Genomic DNA, 11,731 nt, shown 5'->3' on the forward strand with positions numbered 1-11,731 from the left:
AAGTGAAGTGAGGAGGTACTGAGACTGCCAGGGAGGCCAGGCGGGGGCCCTCAGTTGGCAGATACCCCCCAGTACTGCCTGGATTCTGAGTACCACTTTTAGTTACTCCTTTTTTCATAGCTCCTCACCCAGCAGCTCTCAGTGCCTATTAACTTTGCCTTGCTTGGGGCCAGAAGGCTTTAGAGGGGTGGAAGACGGGACAGATGCCTTACAAAATGCTGGGGACACCATAAATGTGAAGGAGAAAAGATGCCCTACTCACAGCCTGCCAGATTGAGGTGACTTTGTACTACTACTGCTGCTTTTTGCACAGAGAAAGAACAAATAGGTCCCTCCAGAGCCTCTTACTTATAAGGTGCTGCCCACGCAAATGTCCATGCTGGTATATTTTATCCTATTTGACTCATCTGCTCCCACCCAAATCATGGCTCCTTCCTTCCTTCCTCCATTTTTTTCTCAGCTTTCCTGTGGGCAGGGGTAGGGGAGCCATGCCATGCCATGCCCTGCCACCTGGGTCCCACCATGCTTCTCGTTATCTTCTTTGCAGTTTGGGGAAGAGCAGGAGTATACCAAGAATAGAAGCTTCAGCCTCTTGCAACCCCTGAACATCACACCCTGTCTTAAGGGCCCTCTACCATTTACACGTCTACCTTTCACTCACCAAACCCAGAAGGAGGGCAGTACAGCTAGCCACCACCTTTGACTTCCCTCTGCCCCTTTAAGGGAAATGGAAGTGGGTACCCAGCTGACTGAACCTACTCACACCTCCAGAAATTAGACACCAGGGCACAGTGCCACCCTCCCAGGCTGGCACATGCTACCCTGGCAGAGGTTCAAATAGCTTTCCCCCATACCCCCACCTCTATGTCTTCCTCTTCCCTCTCCCTCTTTCTTCCTCTCTCTCTCTTTTTTTTTTCTCAGCTCAAAGCACAGCTGAGCCTTAAAAGGGGGGTGGGGGGGACCAAGCTGGGGCAGGGGGTGGAGAGCTCCAATAGCACGTTTTCACCTGCCATTTAATTGGATGTATTTTTAATTAATGGGACCTCAGGGACCAACATGAGACAATCTGATCTCTGAATAGGGACAGGGGAGAGATTGGGTAGGGGAGGAGGATTGGGCCACTGGGTGCGGTTACCGGGAACCCAGGCCCATCAATCACTGGCCACTTTGCGTTCTGGCATGGAGAATAGCGAGGTGGAGGAGGAGGAGAGGCACTGGGATTTCCCCCCAACTGCCAGGACCTTCAAAAAGGATAGAACCTCACCAGTTGACTCAGTTCTGAGCCCCCAAATTGCAGCCAGAAATATTAGGTAAGGCTGTTTCCTTGTTCCCCAGTTTTGTGCAATTGAGCTTGTCCCAGTGAGTGCTGTAAAATTGTGAAAGGAAGGTGAGGACAGAGCTTTGAGGTCCTTGAAGGGTGAGGATAAGAGCTAGGGACCAACGAACCAGAGACTCCGGTGAGAGGGAGGAGAGGGGCAGGGTTCAGAGATATTTCTGTGTGTTTAGACATAAAATAGGTGCCATGGAGATTACATGCAAATGAGGGCTGATGCCTTGGGGTGAATCATAGACCTGTACTGTTGTAAGGAAGAGAACTTGGAGCTCATCTTTTCAAACCATTCGTTTTACAGATGTGAAAACGGAGACCCAGAGAAGGGAAACAGTTGAATCTTGTCCTGGAGTTACTTTTGTTCCTGGATTTGGGGAATTCCTGGGAACACCAGAAAATGTAGGTAGGTAGGGTATTGGGAGGAAAGTCAAGGGGAAAGGTTTGGCAGAGTATTATTTTCCATTTCTTGGAGTCTCCTGTCTCTGACCTCTGAGTTTTGAAAGCAACTTAAGGGAGTAAGGTGGGTGCATTACTGAGGGAACATTTCCCTCATACAGTCTGTTCCAGAGGGCATCTCCATTCCCTTGCTTTCATGTAGACAGATCCTCCAGAACTACCCAATCCCATGAGATTTTACTGTATTCTAAAAGGCACAGGGAAGGAAATACATCAGCTTCCCCAGTTCCTTAACCAAGGTATAGATTCCCCAATGGCGACTAAATATTGAGCTTTTTCTGAGATCTTATCACAGATTTTTCTGCTGCAGTGAAAACTACTAGAGAAAATTATGCCCCAAAATGTAGCAAGGTGTGGTCTTATCCTATGTCTAGGCCAAGAAGAGAGATAGAATTAAAACTCAAGGCTCTGAAAGCTGAGTCGGAAATGCCTCTGTATTTGTGCAGCACCATGGCCCAAAGCTCTTAGTGAAGCCCCGTCTGATTCTATAAGGTATTGATGAACACTTGAGAGAGGGGCATGTTTCCAGCTGTCCCCACCCCCACCTCCTTCACTGTTCAGATGCTAGAGTTAAGAAAGACTTATGGAGAGAAGTGACTTGCCCACCAAGTTGCCAAAGATGGCATTTCCTAGTGTCTCCTTCCTTCCTCAAAAAAGTCAACATTAAAAAAAAATTCAACATTGTTTGTTCTGTGCTTCATGAGACTAAGTTGAGGTCTGGACAAGGATGGGCAGAGAGCTTGGAAAGCTGTGTGAGCTTTAGAAACTTTGTCACACTCTCCAAGCCCCCAATAGTTATGCCCTACTCCCAGAAATACGTTCTCATCTCAGTACACTCACCATTTAATATCCCCAAAGTCCCTAGGAAAGACCCAGATGTGCCTTTCTAAGTGCCCCCAGGCTCATTTTGCCCTTTTCTTAGACCCTCAGGGCCATCTCCTTGGCTGTCTTGATTCTCTGCCCTTTCTACTACCAACAAGATGAGAAGGCCCCCTTGCATTTCCCCTGCTTCCAAGGACCTGCAGGAAGAGGTGTGGCGGAGGTCAGGGAGAAGCTAGAAAGAAGGAAGATAGAGAGGGGGAGTTTGGAAACTGAGGCCTGTAGTCCCACTTTTGGGCGGGGGGTTGCTACCTAACTCAAAGTAGGCTATTCATACTGAGTGTTGTTGAGGGGATTTATTAGATGGCTCTTGTTTAGAGAAACAGAGCAACGGAAGAGCATTCGGTGGAGAGAGACAAGAGGCGTCAGGCTTTCTGAAGGCCCTCTTTCTCACCCCTTGTCTACCCCTACTCCAGGATTAGAGGTATGCTGGAGGAGCTAAAAGGCCCTTAAACCATTCAATTATTGATAGATTCTTCACGTTTCTCTCAGGAAAAAGACTTCCCTCCCCTCAATCTCCACTAGCTCTGCCTCACACTCTCAAGATTTAACCAAAGGTATGACATCTGCAGCCTTGGAATCAGAGCCTGGAGCCTGCTCTGGAATCCAGAAGTAACCCTGAGCTTTTGCAGGGAAAGAGGGATAGACTTGAAGTAAGTGAAGGCAGAGGTAGCAGTACCCAGTATCCCCTGCGCTCTAGAGAAGAGGGGTTGCTGAGGGACTCTGTGTTGGCCCAGGTTTAACTTTTACTCTGATGGGGCTCCTTTCCTCCTTCTCCCTCAGTGTGTCCCACTGGTTGGTAAGAGAGCTGGATGTCTGAACCTCCCACCTTGACACCTCGAAGGTTATCATGCAGACCATTCTCTAAGTCCCAAAGCCATGGAGGAGGTGAAGGAAGACATTTCAGAGATGTCAGTGCCATGATGTCCATCAATACCTGGAGAGAGAAGCCAAGGAGAAGAGACAGTGACCAGAGAGGGAGCCAGGAGGAGATGCCTGCTCCTGAAAAAGCCTTCTTACCCCATCCTGTCTCACGCATCCTCTCACATGCTGACAAGGCTCTGTGCCCAGGTTGTGCTGGGTTTCCTGGCTGGTGATCCTGCTCTGCCGTACAGGCAGCTGGCTCTCTGCTACAGCACAGAGCACATGCTGGGGTCTCTCACACTTCTTTCTAACTCTTCTCAGTGTGTCTGTGGTGCAGATTCCTAGGGATGAAGAAGGGGACTGTGGCCCTGGAAGTAGGAAGATGGTGGGCTCTTGGGTCCTGTAGGTGCCTGTCTGCCTGGCTGGAGTGGCTGTAGGGAGGGAGAAGGCTGCTGGCAGCTCAGCTGAGCTCAAGGTTCTGGTGACTCATAACAATAGAGGGTGGCTCATGATAACGACAGAGGAGAAGGCATCTGGGCCTGTTAGAGCTCCCTTTTGCCCCATTTCTCCCCAACTCTGTGCTTTGTGGATAGAGGTCTCTCATCTGGATTGTGGGGCAAGGAGAGACCCCAGCTAAGAAGAGAGGGAAATGGGAGAGAAGATGGCAGGGAATGCTGACCATTCCCAGGGAGAGGCTTCTCAGTGAGGAAGGGATAGGAGAGGCTAGTTATTCTTACTCTACTGTGTCCATGGGCTACACACAGGGTAATGTGCTGGGCAGCTCAGCACTCCTGGGCAGACACAGCTACTGCTCCCTGCCCTCTCTTGCCTGCCACAGCTCTGGGCACCCAGCTGACACCCAGAAAATTTTTTTTAAGTACGGGGGCAGTATTTTAAGACCAGAACCTGGAAGGATTACCACTTGGTCTTATACTTTCTTTGCTGGAAACAGAAACTGTGGTCTTCAAAGGTGCCGATTTTCTCTTCCCTTACAGGCCAAGTAGGCGACGTGCATCTTCTCCAGACTTTCTGAATCAGGGGGATGATAAAATACTATGTTTAAGGTCACACCAGCAGCACAGGGCCAGAAAAAGGACCAGGAGAACTAGCCATGCCCCTGACCACAGTCCCAGGGGCCTCCCTGTTTCAGCAAAAGGAAATAAGGATCTTGGATACCAGTATATCTAGACAGTTAATAAATATCCTCTTCCTAACCTCAGAGAAGAATCGGAGGAGAGTTCTCTGAGAGAACCTAAGTTTTCATTTGCCTATTTCTATTCTTTTCACTGATGGCAGCTCTGCTGTCCAGCAGGGATGAGGGGCCCCTCTGCTGGGATGCTCCTGGGGATCCAGAGACAGTTTTGGCTGGACAAAGGGACAGGCCAGCTGCTCTTTGTGTAGGGAGATGTGACCAGTTCCACCCCCCCAGCTCTTCCTGGCAGCATCAGGAACCCAGGGACCCCTGCTGGAACACCCATAATAAAGCTCAACCCTGAACTGAACGGACGTATCACCTGGCTCTGCTGTAAAAGTGGTGCTGTGAGGGGGAGGCTCAGGGCACCAGGCAGGGTGCAGGCTGGTGTGGGGAGTTCAGCTTCAGGAGATACAAGGATCACTCCACAATACCACCTCTTAAACCTTCTCCTCAACCCTCCTTTAACTTCCACCTCCATTTAGCTGACTCCACTTCTGGCTACCTCATGCCCTCCAATCTGAGAAGACATGGTAAGTAGTTGTCTGTTCGCTACACTTTTTTCTCTCTCACTCTCCTCTGCCCCTCCCAACTCCCAGCCAAGAGTTACCCCATTTGACCTCTTCCCATCGGTGAAAGCCCTCTGGTTCTGAACCCAGAATCCCCAGCCTCTGAAACCCTCCTTCTTTTGAGAATGCCACTCTGGCTCTGAGACTGACTCACCAGTCCTCATCCTCCACATAAGTATAGCGAGGCCAAGACAAGTATGCCCACTGGCACCAAGGGCCCTGACCTGAAGCAAAGGGCAGCTCTAGGGGTACAGCAGAACTTGGCCCTGAATGTGTATATGCCTGTGCATTGGGCACACTGGTTTATTAGTGTTATTTCAGCATTGTGATGCAGAGAGAGTAAGTGTAACAGCTGCTCCTTGCTTGCAGTGTTTATTGTTACCTAGAGACAACCTCCTGGCTTTTTCCCAGCTCCCCCCCCACCCAGCTTACCCCCCTCCCTGCCAACAGTCCTCCCCTCCCCACACTGATGGGAAATTTATGGCTTGCCCATACCATCTCTTTAACCCTCTCCTGTCCATAAGAGAGGTGGGCCAAGGGAAGCCAAAGTGAGCAGTGGGCGTGCCTAGGTCCCAGCAGGGTAGAATAGTTCATGGAGGAGGGAAGGAAAGACAGAGGGACGGAAGACACCTCTTCTTCCCAATCTGTGTCTGGACTCAGGCCCCAGTTTCCTTCCTGACTGTCATGTTGAGAGAAAAGTCTTAGGATCCCAGGCTTCTCACAAGATTATTCTCTTTCCTGGGTATCTCTAAGCGCCCCCTCCCCAGTGGACTGGCTGCTCCTGAGCAAGTACAGCAACGTAGTATTGAGACAGGAGGAATAAATGCAGAATGGCAGAATCCCCCGGGCCCCTCCTTTCTACGAGATGTCATATTGAGACAAACAAGAGGCTCTGGCATGAACGATGCTGGCTGGACCTCCACAGCTGAGTAGATGTCAAACATGAAGCTGGCTGCTGAGCCTGGTGGGGAAAACAGCCCACCTTACCTTCACCCTGAGCCCAGCATTAAGGTCCTGAGAGTCCCAGGCCACCCTTCAAGCTGATCTCCTTGTTCTAGTTTGCTAATCCATTTTCTCCTGCTCATTGTTTGGTTTGATACATTGGGGAAGATCCAAGAGACTAAGGGAACTGAGGCCTCAGCAGTCCTGGGGAAAGAGAAACTCCTCTATCCCCTCTGGTCCCAGGACCTTTCATGGAGGGGCATCATGTCATATATTCACCATCCCCACTGGAAACAAGAGAGGTAACGGGATAGGATTTGAGCAGAAACGATAGAGGTTAGATATATGGAAAAACTCATGGAATATAAGACTTCAGAATGGATCTACTTCTCTTTAGAGACTTTTCTTTTGCCTTGGATGGTTTTAAGTCTGTGTTTACCCAAGGGGCATTGGAAGAACAGGGGTAATTTTCTGGGGCTCCTCCAGACATGTACCTCAGTGCAGTTTCCTCCTCAGTTCTAAACCTAGCGTGTGTGGTTAGATTGCAAATTTATGGGCTGACAGCCTTGAGTTCCAATGCCAGTGCTGCTGTTTACTAGCTGTGCTACCTTGGTAAATCCCTTAACCTCTTTTAGGCCTGGTTTCCTTGTCTGTGAAATGCAGATAACCTTTTAAGATGGTGAAGAGAATTTAGTGAAATAATATGTGTAAAGTACCTCAGGAAGTGCCTGATACCGAGTAGGTGCTCAGTCACTGGTGGTTGATACAGTAGAGTCTACTACTTTTTCAGAGTCATCAGGGCTGACATTTCTTCAAAGACTCTTATGAATCCCCTGGAATTACAGCCACATGTGAGTTTGTGCAAATGCTGGGGGTAATGTCCATAGTTTTATTGATGATTTGAAACAGGGTGGCAGTCTCCTGGAAAGGAAGTAGCCCCAGTCCTTTGAGTCACACTCCAGAAGAAGTCAGTTTCCCCATACCCATGACTTCAGCTAGGAGTTCCTCAGGTAGTGTCCTGCCTGGAAGTACAACTTCATCTAGAATGGAGCTGGGAGAGACAGCCAGTAAGATAACACAGAGGAATGGAAATCCCTGGTGGTCCAGTGGTTAGGACCCCGTGCTTCCACTGCAGGGGGCATGTGTGTTCCAGCCCTTGTCAGGGAACTAAGATCCTACATGCTGTGCAGCACAGCCAAAATAAAAGGATAGCAGCACGGAGCACTTGCCAAGCACTTTACAGTTTGTAAGTGCGTTTACCTATATTAGCTGTTTTAAATACCCAGAACATCTCAGTAAAATGAAGAACTACTGGCATTGTTCTTGGTGTATTATATTTTTAAGTATGTTTAAAGTCTGTTGACTATTTCATCACCTAGATATGTCATGATTTATAAAGCTCATCCACTATTTTAATCATTTAGATATGTTTACTGTTACAGATAATACCATGATGAACATCCTACCACATAAAACTTTGTGGTTTTTTTTTTTTCATGTTTTATTGAGGTAGAATTGATATATAACATTTTATTAGTTTCAGGTTACAACATAATGGTTCAATATTTGTATATATTGCAAAATTGTCACACAGTGAGTCTAGTTAACATCCATCACCATAATACTTACAGAATTCTTTTTTTCTTGTGAAAAACTTCCTGTAATGTTTAAAGTAAATTCAAGGGAGTGGAATTACTGTTACATCAGATACAAATACCCCACTCCCCATAGTTATAATCATTTTATTGATGCAATGAGAATAATATTTTTTAATCTTCCTCTTTGGAATTCTGCAGTGGGAACACAAGGGCAGGCCCTTCTCTCTCCTATACCCAGCAGAAACATTAATAATCTATCATATCCTTTTTAAAAATTAAGGTAATTGCAGTTGTAAAAATAATACAGAGAGTTCCCTTATACATTTTGCCCACATTCACCCAGTAGTAACATTTTGTAAAACTGTAGCATAACATCACAGCCAGAATATTGCCATTATTTCAATCCACCAGTCTTAGTCATATTTCCCTGGTTTTACCTGTCTGTTAAGTTCTATGCAGTTTTATAACCTCTGTAAATTCTTAAATCTGCTACCACAGTTCCAGCACCACAAGGATTCTTCATGTTACCCTTTTAATGATCACGCCTCTACGTCACCCCCTTCTTAACCCTTGACAACCACCAATATATCCTCTACTTCTAAAATTTTGTCATTTGAAAATAGAATCATACACTGTGTAACTTTTGGGGATTGAATTTTTTTCATTCAGCTTAATCCTCTGGAGATCCATCTGAGTTTTTTAATGTATCAGTAGTTTATTTTATTTATTTCAAGATATGGATGTACCACAGATGTACCATGTTTAACCATTAATCTATTAAAGAATACTGAATACAACATTGTAAATCAGCTATACTCCAATAAAATTAAAAGTTTTTTGAAAAGGAATACTTTGTGCTCTGACTTTGTGCTCACTTAGCAACTAATGAAAAAGCCTATTCTTGGTGACCTGAGTGTTGTTTCATATTCACGATTATTAAGTTTCTTAACCCTTCAGTCATGGCACCCACTATTACTTCCATCTCATAGACAGGGAAAATTGAGGCTCATAAATGATTTTCCCATGGTCACATGCTGTTAAATGGCAAAGAAGACCTTGGGACTCAAGACAATAGGGCTCTTTCTACTACAGCAGGCTTTCTCAGACCTTGACTAAGGTTGCTGGGAAGACGATGTGGAAAAGAGAGATGTCAGAGGCAGGAAGAGCACTGATGCAGCCTGGGTCAGTTCAGGTCTTCACTGCTAACTTTGCTTCATAGGTTACAAGAGCAGTGTCATGAAGGTAAAGAATCTGCCTGCCAGTGTAGGAAATGCAAGAGATGCAGGTTCAGTCCCTGGGTTGGGAAGATTTCCTAAAGCAGCGAATGGCAACCCAACCCCAGTATTCTTGTCTAGAAAATCCCATGGGTAGAGGAACCTGGCAGGCTACACTCCACAAATCGCAAAGACTGGGACACAAGTGAGCACGCCAAGTGCCCATATCCTGAAGCAGGGGGCAACATAGCCTGTGCATTTGAAATCATTTCCCCTTTGACACCTCAAGGCTGAAGTGGATGAAGCCCGTGAGCAGTCTTCCCACAGACCTGGGACCTGGAATGGGAAAGGGAAAACTCAGCCTTTGGGTATGTATCAGAGGACAAATAGCCAAGGCTGTCCTTGGAAATGTGAAGTTGAGTGTCTCTGATGACGTCTGAGGAAACTGAGTCCCATGACAAGTGAGCTTTCTATTCTGGGGTGACAGGTGGATGGCAGAAATAGCATTTTAATAGTAAGGGAGAAGTAGCATTTTAATTTTTTTTGTGGTGGGGAACTATAGGTCATTTACACACAGCACATACACCTTGGGTGGGCTCAGTGTCTGGGACACGGTACGAGGCAAGCAGAGTGGAGTAAAAAAATGCCAGTTCACCATTTGCCTCTGCAGCTGCAACCAAAAGTATGCTTGGGCTTCAGAAGAGGCTTGCCTTCAGCATCCTCCGCTGTGACAAAAAGAAGGTCTGGTTAGGCCCCAATAAGACTAATGAAGTCACTGATGCCGCCTCACATCAGCAGCTCTAGAAGCTGATCAAAGGTGGGCTGATGATCTGGAAGACTATGATGGTCCATTCCCAGGCTCGATGCTGGAAAGACACCTTGACCCACTGGAACGGGATCCACATAGGCACAGGTAAGGCAAAGCCAGTGCTCCGATGAGAAGGTAACCTGGATGAGGAGGCTGAGAATTCTGTGCCGGCTTCTCAGAAGATACTGTGAGCCTAAGAAGACTGACCACTTCATGTATCACAGCCTATACCTTAAAGTGAAGGGTAATATGTTCAAAAACAAGCAGATTCTTGTGGAACATATCCGCAAGCTGAAGGCAGACTAGGCTTGCAAGAAGCTTCTGGCAGACCAGGCTGAGGCCCACAGGTTGAAGACCAAGGAAGCCCACAAGCACCATGAAGAGCGGTTCAAGGCCAAGAAGGAGGAAATCATAAGGACTCTGTCCAAGAAGGAAGAAACCAAGAAATAAAGTTCTCCCTCTCTTCTCTGTACATACTGGCCTTGGCAACTACAAGCATCACTCATTCAATTAAAAAAACAAGTCTTTATCTGCCTAAAATAAAAGCCAGTTCACACTTAGTCCTCCCTTTACCACTGCTGTTTCTTTCCAAATCATGGACAGCTAAGTCAGAAGGAGCTAGAGAAATCATTTGGTCTATCCCTAAGCCTCTGGGCACTGGCGGAAGCTGACAGGTGGAAACCTAGAGTCAGCCCAAACGTGATGAATGGCAGAGATGCCAGCTTGCAGGAGAGAAAGTTTGGCTTTCCTCCTGGGAGCTATGTCTGGCCAAAGGCTGCCTCCTCCCACCTCCTGCTAGGACTGGATTTTTTTTTTACAGTTGCTGTTACCATTGCTCCCCTGGCCTATTCCAGTGGCTGTGGTGGACTTGTAACAACTTTGCCTGTCTACTTACAGCTCAGGAACCAAACTGAGAGTACATAGCATTCTTCTCCATCTCCCTTGGCCCATCAGAAATGGCAAATCTTCTTCCAACGCACCCTCCGTCCTTATCCAGCAATTTCAGCCGTGGGGGATAAACACTGAGGGCTTCAGAATTTATAAGGAGTACTTTGCATTCTTGAAATTATCAGAGATATCCGTTCTAAACCTTTTTTGGGGGTGGAATTTGGTGTTTGTTGTTTTTTTTTAATTTGTTTGTTTTTGTCTTTTTGCCCCGCACTGAGGCTTACAGGAACTTAGTTCCCCCACCAGGGATTGAACCTGGGCCGTTGGCTGTGAAAGCACAGAGTCCTAACCACTGGACAGTCAGGAAATTCCCTGGGTAGAAGTTCTTAGACAAAAGGAGGCCACTTTTACTGGCTCTTATTCCCAGTGAGATTCCTGACTGTCAGAGGCCTGAAATGTGGAGACAGCTACCTGCCCTTCAAGCCAAGATGGCACCTAACCAGGAAACCCCAAGACCTCTGCTTCTTCCCTTCCCTTGGCTGCCCCTCCACTCCAGGTACCCTCCTCTCCTGCCACCACTCCTTTCCATTCCTCTTTTCTCTCTCTCAGCAAGTTTTTTATGTGATTACAGGCACTGCATGGTAATTAGTGCTAAACTCATTTGCACAACTACAGTTAATTGGCTACAACAATTAATTAATGTGTTGGAAATTTGGCACTGGAAAAAAAAAGTTTGTCATCAAAAAAAACGGCAAAAATTTTAGAGTGAGATACCCATAAAAATCGAGCGCAGGCTTCAAAAGCCCAGCTGGGCCTCAAACTTAAGGCTGGCCCCAGATGCCTTCCGACTCTCAACTTCAACACATTTTCCTCTTTCCTCTTTCATTTTTTCCCTCTTCCTTTCTCTATTTCTCTTCTTGCTCTTTTTTTTTTTTTTTTTTTAACAACTTAAGCAAACTCATTTCCCTGATAAAATATAGCATGACTAATG

The 11,731-nt window shown here is 46.7% G+C and overlaps 1 protein-coding gene and 1 pseudogene across 2 annotated transcripts in view; both read left to right on the forward strand.

Moving 5' to 3' along the window:
* CDK12 (cyclin dependent kinase 12) overlaps nt 1-6,520 on the forward strand; it is a 61,480-nt gene extending 54,960 nt beyond the window's left edge. For both annotated transcript variants that reach the window (XR_011467991.1, XR_011467992.1), the window contains 2 exons: nt 1,632-1,733; nt 3,449-6,520. The gene's annotated coding sequence lies outside the window, so the exon portion shown is untranslated. The remainder of the gene's footprint in view (nt 1-1,631; nt 1,734-3,448) is intronic.
* Nucleotides 6,521-9,632: 3,112 nt separating this feature from the next.
* LOC102265898 (large ribosomal subunit protein eL19-like) lies at nt 9,633-10,302 on the forward strand (annotated as a pseudogene).
* Nucleotides 10,303-11,731: the final 1,429 nt, after the last annotated feature.

The sequence above is a fragment of the Bos mutus genome, chromosome 19 (genome assembly GCF_027580195.1).
Source record: "Bos mutus isolate GX-2022 chromosome 19, NWIPB_WYAK_1.1, whole genome shotgun sequence".
Classification (NCBI taxonomy): domain Eukaryota; kingdom Metazoa; phylum Chordata; class Mammalia; order Artiodactyla; family Bovidae; genus Bos; species Bos mutus.